This window comes from Gossypium arboreum, chromosome 10, assembly GCF_025698485.1.
Source record: "Gossypium arboreum isolate Shixiya-1 chromosome 10, ASM2569848v2, whole genome shotgun sequence".
NCBI lineage: Eukaryota > Viridiplantae > Streptophyta > Magnoliopsida > Malvales > Malvaceae > Gossypium > Gossypium arboreum.
The window spans coordinates 12,167,716-12,186,015 of NC_069079.1; the positions used below are offsets into that span (position 1 = coordinate 12,167,716).

The 18,300-nt window shown below is 36.7% G+C and overlaps 1 non-coding gene across 1 annotated transcript; it reads right to left on the bottom strand.

Annotated features, from left to right (window-relative positions):
* Window positions 1–3,750: 3,750 nt before the first annotated feature.
* On the bottom strand, window positions 3,751–3,857 carry LOC128282705 (small nucleolar RNA R71). Its single transcript, XR_008273060.1, has one exon. It is a non-coding gene; the product is annotated as a small nucleolar RNA R71 (small nucleolar RNA).
* Between the last annotated feature and the right edge of the window lie 14,443 nt (window positions 3,858–18,300).

An 18,300-nucleotide genomic window follows, 5' to 3' on the forward strand; every position in this document is an offset into this window, starting at 1 on the left:
ATTGAGGTAAACAATGAATTAAAATTAAAACCCTCTGTTGAAGAATCTCCTAAATTGGAATTGAAGCAATTACCAAATCACCTAGAATATGCGTTTCTTGGAAATAATTCCACATTACCAGTAATTATTGCTTCAGATTTACAGCCAACCGAAAAGGACGAGTTACTTCAAGTATTGAAGGAGCATTAAAGAGCTATAGCCTAGAAGAGTTCTGACATAAGAGGGATCAATCCTTCTTTTTGTACACATAAAATATTAATGGAAGATGAATATAAACCTTGTGTGCAAGCTCAAAGACGTCTGAATCCTAACATGAAAGAAATCATAAAAGCTGAGGTAATTAAACTTCTAGATGCTGGAGTTATTTATCCTATTTCTGACAGTTCTTGGGTGAGTCTTATGCAGGTTGTCCCTAAGAAAGGAGGCATGACTGTGTGGCTAATAAGAAGAATGAATTGATTCCAACATGCACAGTCAGGGGATGGAGAGTTTGCATTGACTATAGAAAGTTGAATGATGCCACGAGAAAAGATCACTTTCCCTTACCATTCATTGATCAGATGTTGGAAAGATTATCTGGGCATATGTATTATTGCTTCCTAGATGGACTCTCTGGTTACTTCCAAATCCCAATAGCTCCTGAGGACTAAGAGAAAAGGACATTTACATGTCCATAAGGTACGTTTGCTTATCGACGAATGCCTTTTGGATAATGTAATGCTCCTGCAACTTTTCAGCGATGCATGTTGGCCATTTTTGATGAACTAGTAGAAGACATTATAGAAGTATTTATGGATGACTTCTCGGTATTCGGTAACTCTTTTCATCTTTGCCTTAAAAATTTAAAACAAGTTCTAATAAGATGTGAGGAAATGAACCTTGTACTGAACTCAGAAAAATGTCATTTCATGGTTCGTGAAGGTATTGTGTTAGACCACAAAATTTCTAGTAAAGGGATCGAGGTTGACAAAACGAAAATTGAAACTAAAGAGAAATTACCTCCCCCTAGTTCAGTTAAGGCCACTCGAAGCTTTTTAGGACATGCTGGATTTTATAGAAGATTTATCAAGGATTTTTCTAAAATAGCTAAGCCTTTAATGAATTTACTAGAAAAAGAGGTGCCTTTCGATTTCAATCAAGAATGTTTAGAAGCATTTAACACTCTGAAAGATAAATTAATTAATGCTTCGACTGTAGTTGCACCTGATTGGAATTTACCTTTTGAACTAATGTTTGATGCGAGTGATTTTGTGGTAGGTGCAGTTCTTAGACAGTGAAGAGACAAGCATTTTCAACCAATCTATTATGCTAGCAAGACATTGATAGCCGCACAAGAAAACTATATGATGACTGAGAAAGAATTATTGGTTGTAGTTTTTGCATATGATAAATTTAAACCATATTTAATATTATCTAAAGTTGTCGTATACACTGACCATTCAGCTCTTCGATATCTCATCTCTAAATCAAATGCAAAACCTCGACTAATAAGATGGATATTATTGTTGCAGGAATTCGATTTAGAAATTCAAGATAAAAAGGGAGTAGAAAATGTTGTAGCAGATCATCTGTCCAGATTAGAAAACCCACATCTTTAGGAGCTTGAAGAACATGAGATAAATGACTTGTTCCCTGAAGAGCAACTCGTTTCTATATCTAACTCTGAGGTACCTTGGTTTGTAGACTGATAAACCGTAATTTATACATATTTTTATCCTATGCTTAGCACATTTATGGATGGTTTCTCCTTAGATTTGGTGAATTCAATGCTCTTAATCCTTTAATTTCATGTTTTATACTAAGGTGAGCATAGGAGAGTGCAAAGAGCGAGAAACAAGCCGAAAACAGAGAAAATGGACCCACATGGGAAATCAACACGACCTGGACTTCCTCACACGGGCGTGTCACACGGTCGTGTCTATTTGGTAGGATCAAAGCATGACTTACACGGGTAGACCACACGCCCGTGCCTGTTCAACAGCCTTGACCACGGGCCAGAGTAATTGTACACGGGCGTGTCCCTGCCGAGCCCAAGTATAACCCTATTCAGAAAAGGCCAATTTTGAGGGCTCTTAGGCATTCTGAAACCTATTTAAACACTTGAGGAGGCACTTAGGAGGGAGGACGCAGAGGAGGAGGTAAGGAATTACTCAAGGAAAGCTGATTGGTCCATCTCAAAAGCCGGATTCATCATCAAGACTGAAGATCTCCCTTCAATTTCCATTCAGGGGTTTTGGGTTTTCTTTATGTTTTGTATTCATTATTCTTCTGAGATGTTTTGTTCTATAATTATGAACTAAACCCCCTAAATTCCTAAGGGGAATGAAAGCTAAGACAGATCTTATTATTATTGTCTGAATTGTATGATAAATATTTGACTTGCTCTTAATTATGTGTTCTTAATTCTTGTTTTAATATTCTAGGATATTGATTTGAGTTAATGCTCTTTTTCAGAGGAGGAATAGACCCTGTCTAAGAGTAAATTTTTCATAATTAAGTGGAGTTGATTGCACGCCTAGAGATAGGGTGATAAGATTTTGCCAGATTAGGGTGAAACCTAATAAGGGGATCCATAGATCGAGTTAATGCAACACTAGGGCGTTAATTAGGAAGAGATTTCAATTAATCAACCTAGGGTTAGACATTATTAGTCTTGAGAGAGATAATAATACAACTCAAGTCAAATGAATAAATTGTTTGATTCAGAGTAAAATAACAAGTGAAGTCTAGGTGGATTTTTCCTTGGGTATTGTCTTAATCAATCGAGTTTTCCCAAAAGCTTTTTTCCAATTTTCTCTCTGTGCACTCTTAGTTTAGTTAATTAATTTAGATAAATAAATCCCTTAATTTTTAGGCTAGATAATAAAAAGAAAGTAATTACTAGTACTCTTGGTTCCTTTGGGTTCGACAATCCGGTCATGCTAAAGCTATACTACTGTTCGATAGGTACACGTGCCTTCATCGTGATAATAATTAGTTTCAAGAACGCTTAATTATAAATTTTTAAAACCTGTCGCGAATATCACGTATCAAGTTTTTGGTGCCGTTGCCGGGAAACTAGGATATTAGGAACACTCGATTTTTATTACTTTGGCCATTCTACTTTATTTGCAATTTAAATTTTTATTTTCTTGTCTAATTTTTCTTTTATTCGTTCCTGGGAGGTTTTTATAGTGTATGACCAGAAGAAACCCGTCATGATCATTAGTGTTTGATAGTGAGATCGATCACACAGTTCACAGAAACCGAAGAGAAATAAGACGAAGCTTAAGATACACAAAGGAAGAGCAAGAAGATGATATTTCAACCACAACTGAGGAGATGGCTGAAAACCAGGAAAATCCATTACCTCCTGCGATTGCTGCTAATCAGAATCTTGCTCCGCGTACTATGTATGATTATGCTAAACCTTTTTTAATAGGAACTGAATCTAGCATAGTTAAGCTTGCTGTTGCTGCCAATAATTTTGAACTAAAACTTAACACCATTCAAATGATCCAACAGTTTGTTCAGTTTGATGGTTTGCAGGACAAGGATCCAAATGCTCACTTGGAAAATTGCTTAGAATTTTGCGACACTTTTAAAATCAATGGCGTTTCTGATGACGCCATTCACCTTCGGTTGTTTCCCTTTTCGTGGAGGAATAAGGCTAAACAATGGTTGAACTCGTTACCACGAGGGTCAATCACTACTTGGGAACAAATGGCCGAAAATTTTTTATTAAAATATTTTCTGTCGGCTAAAACAACCAAATTACGTAATGATATCTCTTCTTTTGTGCAGATGGATTTAAAAACACTCTACGATGCATGGGAGAGATACAAAGACCTATTGAGAAGGTGCCCTCACCATGGGTTACCACTTTGGCTACAGGTTCAAACATTTCATAATGGCCTGAATCCTTCGACTCGACAAATGATCGACGCAACCGCTGGATGAACCATCAATAATAAGACACCTGAAGATGCTTATGAATTTATAGAAGAGATGTCATTGAATAATTATCAGTGGCAAGTAATGAGGACAAAACCAACAAAAAAAGTTGGTGTTTTTAACGTTGATTCGATCACCATGCTCTCTAGTCAGGTAGAAATTTTGAACAAAAAGATTGACGGTTTTCTTGGTTCTTCATAGGTTCACCCAGTAATGTAGCACGAAGCAAGTGGAGGTGGATCAAGCAATTCAACATGGAGAACGAGCAGTTAAACTACATGGGTAATAATCCTCGATCTCAAAATAATCCTTATAGTAATACTTGCAATGCAGGATGGAGGAACCACCCAAATTTCTCATGGGGAGGTCGAGGAAATCAGCGACCACCACCACCTCCAGGCTTCCAGCAACCACCTACCAAAAAGAGAAAAAGTCGGACCTTGAGGAGATGCTAACAAAGTTCATCTTGGTGTCGGAAACTCATTTTCAGAATACTGAGACAGCACTTAAAAATCAACAAGCATCGATCCAAGGGCTCAAAACTCAGATAGGTCAACTCGTTAAATTGATATCTGAACGACCACAAGGTAGTCTACCGAGTAACACTAAATCTAACCCAATGGAGCAAATCAATGCAATTACCATTCAAGATGAAGAAGGGTTAGTTGCACCTGAACCAAAACAGAGGCAAGAAACTGTGGTAAGTAAAGGTAAGGGTAGGGTGGACCACAATGACCAGAAGCCGGTAAGTAAAGAATACAAACCTCGTGTGCCATACCCAAACGCGACAAGGAAAGACTGCACAGAAGAACAATTCGGTAAATTTCTTAAATTATTAAAGAAGTTGCATATTAAATTACCATTTATTGAATCTCTTTCGCAGATGCCAAATGCAGTCAAATTCTTAAAAGTGCTTTTAACAAATAAGCGGAAGTTGGATGAGGCATCGCATGTGGAACTAAATGCGGTTTGCTCAGCCATACTACAGAATAAGCTGGCCAACAAATTAAAAGATCTAAGAAGTTACAAACTAGGACAAGTATTCAATTAGCCGATAAAACAATCAGATTTCCTAGGGAGATTATGGAAGATGTACTCGTTAAAATTGAAAAATTTATATTCCCAGTTGATTTCATTGTTCTAGACATAAAAAAGGATACTAACGTTCCTTTAATTTTAGGGAGGCCCTTTTTAGCAACAGCTAGAACAATAATTGATGTTGGCACAGGTGAACCCATACTTTGTGTGGGAGATGAAACAATCACCCTTCAAGCTTGTGATTCGAGTAACACATTGAAAATTGAAGGTGGTTGTATAAATCATTCTATTAAAACTAGCCATGTGGTACAACCTACTTTGTAGGAAATAAGTTCGAAAAACCTACACAAGCCATGTTCAAGCAACAACAAAGGACCTATCTATGAAGAATGAAGGTTACAAATCGAGGAATTAGATGAATAGCAGACACAGAAATCGAGAACACCTGATAAACCAAAACCGAGCCAGGACGAGCTTAATACATCACCAAATCAACTTAAGGTTAGAGACAAAGTACTACTAGATGTAGCAGATCCTCGCATTACCACTTCTGAACCTAATGAGGAAATTTCTCTCACGGTAATTAGTATTTTCCCATATGGTACAGTCGAGGTAATTCACCCCAAATTCAAAACTTTTAAGGTAAACAATACTCGTCTTAACCATTATATTGATAAAGTTGATAGCAGGGATGAGGAGTGTAAACTCCTCGAGCCACCATGATCATACACCAAAGAGGTAAATCAAGCTTAGACTATAAATAAGCACTTCTCGGGAGGCAACCCGAGCACTAACAGTAATGATTTATATAAATTCTAGTTTTTCACATATAACCTATTAACTGAGTCTTGAAACACAGGATTTTCCCATCCATACGGCCAGCCACACAGGCATGCCTTAGGCTGTGCTCACAACATAGGAGGAGACATGACCGTGCGATACGGCCATGTGAAAACAGAGCAAAAATGTTTCCCCAACACGGGATTCAATAAAGTTGCCACGACCGTGTGACCTGGCTGTGGGCAATCCTACCAAATTAACACGGGCGAGCGACACGACCGTGCCCACCAAACATGGTCGAGCCTGTCAAAATAACACTGACGTGTGGGTGCATACACGGGTATGGGAGAAGCGAATGAAGATTGACACGGTCGTGCAACATGGCTATGTACACCTATATGCCCAATTTAGAAAATCACGAAACGCACGGGCTGAAATGAAGGCACTCGGGCGTGCCCCACAGCCGTGTGCCCCAATTTCTCTATAAACACCTATTATTTATTTTATTTTTATCTTTATATTTTGAAATTACTTTTTATTTCCTTTTAATACTATTTTATCTTGAGTTTTTACAATTTCTATTTTCGGCTATTTCATTACGAGTAATTATGCTCCATTATATTTCCTAAAGAGTTCCTGATTTTATCACAGTCATAAAGAGCTCCAAAGCTCATCATCAAATAGGAACTAAAAAATCCAATGGCAAAGGACTTATGGACTAATGAACCTCTAACACCACCGGAGTATCCTCCTCCACTCTCATCATTGCCTTGGCTGATTATTCTCCATAACTCCAATTCAAGGAGTTCATTCATCATTCAGGAAGTTTCACTTCTCTCCCTACCTTATGATTATTTATCTATATTTTTCAATATATCTATCTTTGTACATTGAGGGCAATGTAAATCTTAAGTGTGGGGGGTCTTTCATATCATCATTAGAAATCCCCGAATTTTTTCTTATTCTCACGTGAATCACTCATATCACTATTAGAATGAATTTTAATTAATTTATGATTTTTATTGATATGTCTTGAATTAAAACATTGGAATTTATGCATTGATTGTTTAAACTTTAAGATATTAGGGAATCAAGCATGATAAGTTAATTTTTGAGGAATTATAAACTTTTAGGTTGTTTTCCTAAGTTTAGGTATTATCGTGAGTTGAAATTCACAAGTTTAAACATCAAAAAGCCATAATTTTTGTGAGATCTTGAGCCTTTAGAGCATATTTTATTTCTTTCATGCTCACTTTTATTATGAGTGCGTCAGTATTGATTTGTTTTTCTGGAACTTGCTTGATTATGCATGTCAAGATCACACCATTTGATTTGATATGTCAAGATGATAAAGGCACTTAGGTTTAAACCACTCACTCCACAAAAACCTACCTTCATAATTGACCCTTAGTGAACCCCTTTGAGCCTAACAAGCCATTAATTGATTTACCCTCAATATTAACCCATAACCCATTATTGTTGAAATCCCCTAATTTGATCCCTATTTTTGTCGAGATCTGATTTGAACTAATTGATTAGCTATGTTTTGATCTTCTATGTATTTGACTTATTCTTAAAAAGAAATACTTCAACACATATTAGTAGTAATTCGTCATTTTTGAGCTTGAGTGTTAATTCCATATTCTGAGAAGAAGCTCACTTGTATTCAACTGATGACTGGTTATTTTTCTAACTAGGTAATTTTTCAATTGAATCTCGATTCTAACCTTTTCTTTTAGCTTGTGACCATACCCCCTAACCAAAGCCACATTACAACCCTCTAAAAGACCTTTTTGATTGATGTATCAGCTTAATTTATAGTGGTGGAGATTTGATTTTCAAGAAAGCCTATGGCAATAGCTTTTCATATTGACTAATGAGTGCTTTAATTGATGTCCTTAAACACCTTGAGTGATTTGAGCGAATCTCTAGTGAGGATGTTAAACTCTGTGATATTTTGATCAAAGGTAATCACTTAGATAAGGGGAGACACCTATGTTTTCATGATAAAATACTCAACTTGGAATGTTTGAAACTTTGATGTACTTTTAGTTGAATTTTCAATGTATGAATACTTATGGATTATTTTGAGATATTATTGATAGGAATTATAAATTGAGAAGAATTTATTTTGGTTGTGAGTTGAGGATTTTGCTTGAGGACAAGCAAACGCTTAAGTGTGGGGGTATTTGATAAACCATAATTTATACATATTTTTGTCCCATGCTTAGCACATTTATGGATGGTTTCTCCTTAGATTTGGTGAATTCAATGCTTCTAATCCTTTAATTTCATGTTTTATACTAAGGTGAGCATAGGAGAGTGTAAAAAGCGAGAAATAGGCCGAAAATAGAGAAAATGGACCCACATGGGAAATCAACACAGCCTGGACTTCCTCACACGGGCATGTCCATTAGGCAGGATTGAAGCATGACTTACACGAGTAGACTATACGCCCGTGCCTATTTAATAGCCTTGACCACGGGCTGGAGTAATCTTACACGGGCGTGTCCCTACCGAGCCCAAGTATAACCCTATTCAGAAAAGGCCAATTTTAAGGGCTCCTAGGCATTCTAAAACCTATTTAAACACCTGAGGAGGCACTTAAGAGGGAGGACGCAGAGGAAGAGGCAAGGAATTACTCAAGGAAAGCTGGTTAGTCCATCTCAGAAGCTGGATTCATCATCAAGACTGAAGATCTGCCTTCAATTTCCATTCAGGGGTTTTGGATTTTCTTTATGTTTTGTATTCATTTTCTTCTGAGATGTTTTCTTCTATAATTATGAACTAAACCCCCTAAATACCTAAGGGGAGTGAAACCTAAGATGGATCTTGTTATTATTATCCAAATTGTATGATAAATATTTGACTTGTTCTTAATTATGTGTTCTTAATTCTTGTTTTAATATTCCTGGATATTGATTCGAGTTAATGCTCTTATTTAGAAGAGGAATAGATCCTGTCTAAGAGTAAATTTGTCATAATTAAGCGGAGTTGATTGCACGCCTAGAGATAGGGTGATAAGATTTTGCCGAATTAGGGTGAAACCTAATAAGGGGATCCATAGATCGAGTTAATGCAACACTAGGGCGTTAATTAGAAAGAGATTTCAATTAATCAACCTAGGGTTACATGTTATTAATCTCGAGAGAGATAATAATATAACTTAGGGATTTCTTCTGATCAAGTCAAATGAATAAATCGTCTGATTTAGAGTCAAATAACAAGTGAAGTTTAGGTGGATTTTTCCTTGGGTATTGTCTTAATCAATCAAGTTTTCCCAAAAGCTTTTTCCAATTTTATCTCTATGCACTCTTAGTTTAGTTAATTAATTTAGATAAACAAATCCCTTAATTTTTAGACTAGATAATAAAAAGAAAGTAATTACTAGTATTCTTGGTTCATTTGGGTTTGACAATCTGGTCTTGCTAAAGCTATACTACTGTTCGATAGGTACACTTGCCTTCATCGTGATAATAGTTAGTTTCAAGAACGCTTACTTATAAATTTTTAAAACCTGTTGCGAATATCACGCATCACAGACATTGCAAATTATTTAGCTACTAGCGTTACCCCAAAAGGGTTGAGACATCATCAAAAGAAGCGATTCTTTACTGATGTGAAAAACTAATTTTGGGAAGATCCTTTTCTTTTCCGTATATGTGCAGATCAAGTCATTAGAAGATGCTTTACAAAGTCAGAAGAAATTGAAATCTTGGCACATTATAGTGGGACTAGGACCACACGTAAAGCACTCAAATCAGGTTTTTATTGGCCCACACTATTCAAAGACGCCAACAGGTATGTTACTTCTTGTGATAAATGCAAACGAATAGGTAATATCTCCAAACATGACGAAATGCCTCAAACGTATATACTTTCATGTGAAATATTTGATGTATGGGGTATTGATTTTATGGGTCCATTCCCTAGCTCATTTGGGAATAAATACATCTTAGTAGCCATTGATTATATGTCCAAACGGGTGGAAGCCTAAGCTTTACCTACTAATGATGCTAGAGTGGTAGTGAGGTTCCTTAAGAAACTCTTCTCTCGATTTGGAACACCTAGAACAATTATTAGTGATAGGGGTATTCATTTTTGTAATGCTCAATTTGATAAAACCCTTAAGAAATATGGAGTTTACCATAGAGAAGCTACCCCTTACAATCCTCAAACTAGTGGACAAGTCGAAGTAACAAATCGAGAGCTTAAACGTATCCTAGAAAAGACTGTAGAGTCAAATAGGAAGGATTGGACAATGAAAGTACATGATGCTTTATGGGCCTATAGAACTACTTTTAAGACCCCCATAGGAACATCTCCTTACAGACTTGTTTATGGGAAAAGTTTTCATTTATCGTTCAAACTAGAAAACAAGGCATCTGGGCTATAAAGTTTCTAAACTTTGATCTCAAACTTGCAGGTGAGAAAAGGTTGATGCAATTGAACGAGCTAAATGAGTGGTGAGCTAATGCATATGAGAATTCATGATTAACAAACTGGCACCATGATGCTCATTTAAAGAAACACAAGTAATTTGAAGCTGGGGATCTTGTCTTGCTATACAACTCAAGGCTCAATTTTTTTTCCTGGAAAGGTAAAATCACAATGGTCAGGTCCATTTATAGTACAAACCATTTTTCCATATGGCATGGTAGAGGTAAGTCATCCAACCCAAGGCACTGTCAAGGTAAACGGACATCATCTTAAACTTTATAACCGTGAGGATTTTAAAGATAATAGAGAGGAGCTACGGCTCCGTGAACCTACCTAAATATGCCCACAACGTAAAGTCGAGCTTAGACTTTAAATAAGCGCTCCTCGGGAGGCAACTCGAGCACTAAACCCACTAAATAAGTTTTTTTCTTTCATTTTTCATAGTTTAAATGCAGGAATTTTTGACACACGGCCTGACCCATGGGCGTGTCCTAGGCCGTGTACTCACCACAGGTTGGAGACATGGGCATGCCTTGACCCGTGTAAACTCTTAAAACCTTAGTATTGGCATTCAACAAGTGGCGAACACGACCTAGACACACGTGACCATGGCTGTGTTAAAATAGGACACACATTTTCCCAAGTCAAAGTGACACGCAGGCTGCGATAACTAGCCACGGCTGTGCGATACGACCGTGCGAACTACACAGATGAGGGACACGAGCGTGTCTCAGACTGTGGTGAAACTGCACTTCAATCTCCCAAAAATAGATGGAGGCACAGAATGCGAGAAATCACCACGGTCGTACAATACGGCTGTCTAACCCACACGGTCATAAAACACATGCGTACCTGAGGCCGTGTGGGAACTTGAGCACACACTTTGAAATTTTCAACAAGTCAGAATGAAACACGGTCATGAAACACGACCATGCTCAAAAGTTGTGGGCAATCTTGACTACAGAACACAAGCGTGGAGAGAAAAACACGGGCGTGGGAGAAACGAACGAAAGAACACACGGCCATGTGATGTGGCCGTGTGAGTCACACGGCCTAGACACATGGGTGTGTCCATAGGCTGTAGGTGACACTGACTTAAATCATCAGACCATAAGCACAAATTAAGATACGGGCGTGTTGGAACTTACACGGGCGTGAGAGAAGCGAACGAAAGAACACACAGTCGTGAAATGCGGCCATGTGTACCACATGGCTTGGGTACAAGGGCGGGTCTAAAAGGTCGTATGCGATACTGACTTAAAATTTCACGAAAAACACGGGCTCGGAGTAAGACAAATGGGTGTGGGCCACGACCGTGTGGTCCAAAACGGGGCCTGCATGACCGTGGCCCCCTTTTTTTACTTGAAACCCTAACCCTAAAATTTTCCCATCCTTATTTAAACTTACTATTCACAGCCTCTTTTCACTATTCACCCCCTAGCCACCGTAGTTAACAATCTCCCTATTCCGGCCACTATTTTCTAACGAGCCACCACATCCCTATTCTTTTTATTTTTCTTCCCCCCTCTTTCCCTTTCTTTTCCTTTTCTTCTCTCTTTTCCCCCTCTCTTCTTTCCCTCCAATCACTGCCCACCCACGGCCCTCGCACCTTCCGCCCCTTGCACAGACCACCAAGTACCATCGCACGGCCAACCCTTCGACCGCCACCAACCGTCGGGTCCCATGTTCTTTAAATCCTTTATGCTCTATTTTATTCTTTTAATTTTGATTATTATTCTGTTAACTTTAGTTTTTAGCATTCATTCTTATTGGAAATTTATGACTATTGTTATTGCATTCATAGCATAGGATAACTTGATTTTTCTTTTATTATTTTGATTCCTGATTTCATTCACTGATTCTAAATAATAGGTTTTTTTGATAGTTTTCAGTTTGGTTAATAGTTAAATATGATAGGATTCTCTTACTTATTCCACACCATTAGGTGTGTTGGATGGTTTGAATTCATATACATTGAGTTCTGATTCGCATACTGTGAGTTTTTACATTTGTGAACATAAATGCATATAGGAATAAATGTTACATGATTTACTTTTAACCTTCTCGATGTGGTTATTGGATGTTGTACTTGTTTCTATTTTTCTAATATTGAAATATTTTATCTTTTAGACTTATTATGATAAATACACGCGGAAAGACCAAAATCGCAGTTCCCACTTCCAAAAAGTGGAAATGAGCGACATCCTCAACTGCGACCACTGAGATACGCCACCCCTTTCTCTAATTCCTACCAGGACCTCAGGAGGAGTTGTTTCAGATTCTATGTGCCCGACCCCTTGGCGTGGGTCGGTGCATCGACTGGGCTACATTGGAACAAGTCTATCTTGTTGACTCAATTTGGGCCTTCCTCGCTACCGCTCTTTGGGACCGTTTCTTCGACATTATTGAGCTGACATACCTAGAGTTCACTTTGGAACTTTGTTTGACATTTTAGTTGTAGACGGTTATGTTAGAGTTTGACGACCTAGGCACAGTCCAATTCCATCTTGGCGGTCTAGTGCGTCAATTGAGTGTCCCAGAATTCGAAGTTGCCTTGGGACTTTATACAGATGAATTTATGGAGGTTGACAATTTTCCCCATCTCCATCGTCACATTCATTACGCACCTTCCTCATGTTGGGCATCCCTCATTCCTGCTATGGGTAGCTATGAACCCAGCCACTTTAAGGCATCGACTCTCTCTCCAGCATTACGATATCTTCATGCCCTTTTAACTCACACCTTAATAGCGAGACGAGAGAGCACTGGCGTCGTTAATATTCATGATGCATACTTCTTGTGGAGCATGAGCCAAGGGTATGTTTTCGATCTCACATACTTCATAGCCCTCGCCTTTCACCATCAGACCGAACGACACAGAAATGGAGCCATCTGCATCGACCCTTACGTGACTCGTATAGCTCGACACTTTGGGCTCCTGAACACATTGGCGTAATCCTCATCACTCACACTCATCGGTCAGATGTCTCCACAGGGCATCTCAAGTATGCTCCACATTAGGATGATAGAGCATCGTCGTGGATTCGATCCTCCTCAATACTGACTAGCATGAGCCACCAATCAGGATAACCCTGAGGATATTCTGATGATATCCCTTCCTTTTATAAGAACCCACCTTCTCAGCCACCGTCGAGTCACAGACCGGCTGCTTCATTGACAGCAATTTCTGACCACCTAACTCGATTCGAGCAATATTTCACTCAACAGTTCAACAGCAATGCTCAACGATTCAAAAGTATAGAGGCAACTCTACAACAAATTTGCCAGCATTTCCACATTCCACCTCCAACACCACCACTTCACGATCTAGCTGCCGATGAGGACTTTTGAATCCATTTATTTTCACTTTGTTTCTCTTTTCCTTTTGTTTTATTTTTATTTTTATGTTCTAAAAGACTTTTATTAGTATATTTCCAAACCCCTTATTTATATGGCTGTTCCTTTATGACTACCCATGACAACCCCATCGATATAACTCCCCAAAACATTACTAGTGATATCACAATTTTAAAAAGGTTCAGTCGATTGGTGCTATTCAGGAATATACAAACAATCCTTTGGGGAAAGATAATCCACGACTGTCATGTCCTGCTCGGCCACGACCATAGCCACCACAATACTGACCACCATGATAACCTCTTCGCTTGGCACTGTGATTGTGGAACCCAACCTCTACCACCATCGGAGTATCCTACCCCACCTTCACCTCTGCCTAGTTACACATGCACTTCATTTCAAATGTCTATAAATCTGTTTTCGCTATTTCAAGGATTACATCCAAATTCAAGGCAGTTTCACGTCTCCCTCTCTTTTATGATATTATGCTTATATTGTTATTAATTATCTTTGTACATTGAGGACAATATACTTTGTAAGTGTAGCGAGGTTATTTATATGACTATCAGAAAATCCCTGAATTCTCAAATAATTTTCTCATATTACTATTAGAATGAATTTTGATTGATTTATGATTATTATTGATATGTTTTGGATTAAAACATATGTAATTCTGCATTGATTTTTTAAATTTTAGGACATTAAAGAATCAAGCATGATAAGTTGAATTTTTGAGAATTAAAATTGTTAGCTTGTTTCCCTGAAATGAGGTATTATCTTGAAGTTCTAAATTTACAGGATTGACATAAAAAAACCCATAATTTTTGTGAGATTTTAAGCCTTTTAGAGCATATATCTTTCTTGCTCACCTTTATTGATGGTTATAAGTGAGTCAATACTGATTTGTTATTCTAGAACTTGCATCGATTATACATGTCGAGACCACACCTTTGATTTGATATACTGAGATGATGAAGGCACGTAGGTTTTAAACCCACTCATTTCATAAAAAGCCTACCCACATAATTGACCCTTAATGAACCCCTTTGAGCCTTAACCATTGTTTCTTGATTTTCCCCTTATAGTTAACCCACAACTTATCCCTTTTTGACTTGTTAAGAATTTCTCCCTTTTTATCGAGATTTGATTTGATTAATTACCTAACTATGTTCGTTCATTTCAGTTGCTGAAGTAATTTTTATTATGTACTTCCCATTATTGTACTTTTTCTTATAAAAAAAACCTTATATTTATATTCATATGATTACATATTGTTATAAAGAGCTTGGATAAGTTAAAGTTATTATATTGAGAAAAAGCTCACTTCATTAGTTTTGGACAGTTTTAATTCTGGCACTTGTTTGTAATTCAATAATTAGCTTTATTTTTCTAAGTTTGGTAATTGTCTCCTAAAATCCCTCCACTAATATTTTTCCCAAGTATTTTTCTCATTTAAAAAAAAAATTCTTTCTCAGTATTCCACTTGTTTTTGACGTTATTTTTTCTCTTTTCTTTTCCACTATTATTGACTTCTCTCTTTCAAAATTCCTTTTCAATATTAAATTTTAAAATATTAATTTTTGTTTGTTAATTCCTTCAGTGGTGGGTTCTCGGTGTAAGGTAGGTTAAGCTCTATTCTTCTTCTGCTTTTTGTGTGTTTTATTCAATATAGCATGAAGGGGGATTCAGAATTTGATTCTATGTGTGTCTTGGCTAGCTGTGGATTGAGAATCATTGGATTTTCCTCCAACGACCTAATTTCGTTGGTAGCCTACTGCTTGGTTTGAAGGTAAGGGCTAAATTGTGATGTTGGGTAGATTGTATCAATTAGCTGTCGATTTTGGTGTGAACTAATGGTCAATTTTAGGTTACGATTATCTCGTGGGAGCATTCACGATAAAAACAAACCAGGTGTGTAGCGAAAACGCGAGAGAACGAGGTTCAACGAAAGTCGAAAAAGTGGCCTGTCGACTCCAAATCGATGTGTGCCCGACTGTGTGTGACAAATGGCCGTGTGATGGGTGAGTGTGAGGTTGTGTAGGTTATACGGAGCGCCACACGGGTGTGTGGGCCCACACAGGCATATGGGCCCAAAATTTTAAAATTTTCCCTAGGGTCGCATACGTCATTCCGATCAATTGTCGGCCTTCCATAGGGACGATAAGGGAAAACCAAACCCTAATGCATGAGATCTACTATTTTGATAGACTATTTTGAGTATTAAGAAATCTGATATGTATGATTTGACTGTTTTGTATAAATATGTATGATATCTGTATATGAGCATACGGGACATGTAATTTCTATTATATCTATTTATCTGTTATCTATATCTGTATATGGGGTGGGATTTGTATATGTGGAGGAAGTATTTTGTGAGGCGACATTTGATAAACTGGCAGCTTGGCTGCAAACTATTCTTTTAAGTGTCGTATACACACTATGTGCTGTGTAGGGATGGGTGGGTGTTTTATACCCCACGAGGTGTGTTGAGATGGTTAGAGTTGGTGCGTAGAGGATGGGGGTAGGAATTTTCATATCTGTATGACTCTGTTATTGTCTGATTCTGTTAAGGAATTATGCCTGTATCTAATTTGCTATGTGAGAAATCTAAGTTTATGTGTATGTATGTCCCTGTTAAGTTACACACTGAGTTTTGAAAACTCACATCTATTTGTCTTTATGTTCAGGAATCCTCAGACATAGGCGGGTCGGTGTGATGGAGGCTCAACAGTGACCACTAGTTTAGAAATAGTTTCAGATAATTAAGAATTTGTTTAAGTTTCTGGTTTTTTCTTTGAGAGTTTTGTAATTTTAAGACACTCTAGATTGTTGGTTTTAAAATGTTGGATTTGGATGCGTTTATGATTTTTATCCTACGATATTTTACAAAACCACGATTTTACAGAAAAAATTATTTTTAAAAATAGAAACTCGATTTTTTAATATTACTACTTTCAAACTTCCGCTGCAAATTTTTGTTTTACTTAAAAGAACAAGCAATTGATGATTTCATTAAAGATTATAACGATATGTTTCTCCTAAAATAAGGAATCTCTCTCTTTTATCTATAAACTCTACGAGGTCTTTAACATGATAAGTTTAGATTGAAAACCCTTCTTTGTAACATTCTCAGATTCGACCATAACGTCTAGGCCAGGTTTGGGGTGTTATATTACATCTTCATTCATGAAAAGTCAATTACTATCACATAGTAATCAATTCATTTATCACAAGCCAACTTTTTGTATCATGATCCGACCACGTAATATCGTTTAGTATTAGTTAAACTTTAGATAAGAAGTGAGCCAATATTTTTTTTTCATTTTGCTTTTCTTACAAAAGCATTGATGAAGGTATACAAAATGTATTAAAATAATTAATGGATATTATTATTTGTAACACCCCAAAATTAGGCCTAGAAATTTCAAGGGTAAAATGGGAATTCTGTCACAAATTAGGTTTGAAAAATTTGAATTGTGGTAACCTGAAATTATTTTTGACTATAGCTCCTTAAAAATTAAATCAATTTTTGAAAATATTGCTGAAAAGAATTTCAATTTAGAAAAGAGGATTGTTTTGTAAAAGGGTCTAAAATTTGAGTATTTATGAGGAAAATAAACCAAATTTTTTAAAATCACCCTATTTTCCTCTATCACTCTCATATTGATGTGAATAATATATATAGAAACATTCTCTTCACTTTACTGTCCATTGAAACCCCAAATCCTAAACTCAAATTTTGATTGCAGTTTCTCTATTCTTTGTTTTCTATCATTCTCGAATCATTAAATCTCCTTAGAATTTCAAGAAAAACACCACAAGATACCATTGATTTTGGTATCTCTCAAGCTTGTGGGTTTTTCGGGTTTTTAACCAAACGCTCATTTTTCTTCTATCGAATGTAACGAATTGGATAAAAATAAGGTTTCGCATTTTTTTCAATTAGTTTTGATATGATTAGAAGTTTTCTAAACTTAATTTAAAGTTTCGTTACAGGATTCCAACATTTCATTGAGTTTTCATGAAAATTACTATTATTTGTCGAAATTTTAGATCATTGAATCTTTATAGTTTTGGGTAGTTTGAAGGTTGAGAATTGTTCTTAGATGTATACTTATATGAATGGAATCAGTTTTAGGAAAAAAGATTAAGTATAGACCGAGATAATTGAGTTTTAAGTTTCTATGTTGAAAGTTTCATTTCCAAGAGAATCTAGCTTAAATTTGTATTTTTGATTGATTAAAGTGAGTCTTTCGTTGATTTTTGATTGTGTTGTTGTGTGATTTGCCTTGTTAAAGCTTCAAATTCATTAGAACCTTCTACGAGTAAGGAAAACAACAAGGAAAAGCTAGTTTGAGCTTTCAACTTCTCAACAAAAGCGTAATCGATAGGTGTTTGGAACCGTTGCTGGTAGACATGATTCATAGTGTTAATTGGGAGCTTAGGAATAGCCTAAACCCCTATCCTAAGTTCCGAGTGTAAGCTTTCTATTTCCCTTGTATTGATTTTGGCAAATTATGTGATTTTGTGATTAATTGTGGATTGATTATATTAATGCGATAATTTTTAAGATTTTGATTTTGGGCGAAAAATAAAATGCTATTGAGGTATCGATTTTCTAATCAGTATCGATACCATTTAAGAGAAATATCGATACCATTGCTACAATATTAATACCTATGTACTTGTCCAAAATTTTTTGTTGTGGTTCAAAAGCATTTATAATTGTTAATATTAGTTCAATGGAAG